This window comes from Uranotaenia lowii, chromosome 2, assembly GCF_029784155.1.
Source record: "Uranotaenia lowii strain MFRU-FL chromosome 2, ASM2978415v1, whole genome shotgun sequence".
Lineage (NCBI taxonomy): Eukaryota > Metazoa > Arthropoda > Insecta > Diptera > Culicidae > Uranotaenia > Uranotaenia lowii.
This window is the reverse complement of record NC_073692.1, coordinates 430346376-430347347: the sequence shown is the minus strand read 5'-3', so window position 1 is coordinate 430347347 and position 972 is coordinate 430346376.

Genomic DNA, 972 nt, shown 5'->3' with positions numbered 1-972 from the left:
ACTTCGAAAAGGCTGCAATTTTGAATGCAAATATTTGGGACATTTTGTAGTTATTATTTGTTTGAAAATTATACACGATCGAGCTTTTATGAAATCGTAAAAAGAGAATCCCAAAAGTTTATGTTGCAGATGTGAGACTCTATCATATCGAGAAAGGTTGTAAACAAAACGCACACAGTTATTTAAAGCAACTTTGATTCTATCAAGTGTTTGCGCTGTAACGGAAGGCAGAAGAAAATCGATGGATATAAAGTATGGTAATATAAACGATTTAAAAAGTTTTAGCTTAACATTCTCATTTTAAAGGTCTGCTTTTAGTCGTAAGTTTCTCAACGTGCCGTAAACTTTTCCGCACTGAACAAGAGCATGGTTATCCCATGAAAACTTTTTGTTTATTGTAAACCCTAAGCTGATTGCTTTTTCGACGAACTCAATACGATCATTTCCTAGTTTTATGGTTGGGCTTTTTGATTCGTTTCCACGCGTGATAAATAAGGCATTAGATTGGAAGTCATTTTAAGTTAAGAAACGAGCTGATGCCCAAGAACGCAGTGATTCTAAATCGTTATTTACAAGACGACTTATATCGTGAATATTCGCATCTTTGCAAGATATATAAAGCTAAATATCGTCTGCAAAAATGTGTATTGAACAAAACTGGATTTTGTTAGGAAGGTCGTTGATGTATAGGCTGAATAACATTGGTCCTAGAACAGAGCCCTGAGGCACTCAGGAACTCACTGATAGAAAACTAGATATTTTGTTGTTACAAAAGACAGCTTGTTGTCTGTTTTCTAAATAGGAAGAAATCAATTTAACAGCCGATGGCAAAAAATTAAAATTATTGTTTAGTTTTTCACTCATTTTTCTATGAGAAATAGTATCAAATGCTTTTGTGCAGTCTAAGAGCACGAGAATAACATTATTTCCTTCGTCAAGAGATTTTAGAATATCATCGCATATTTTAATCAT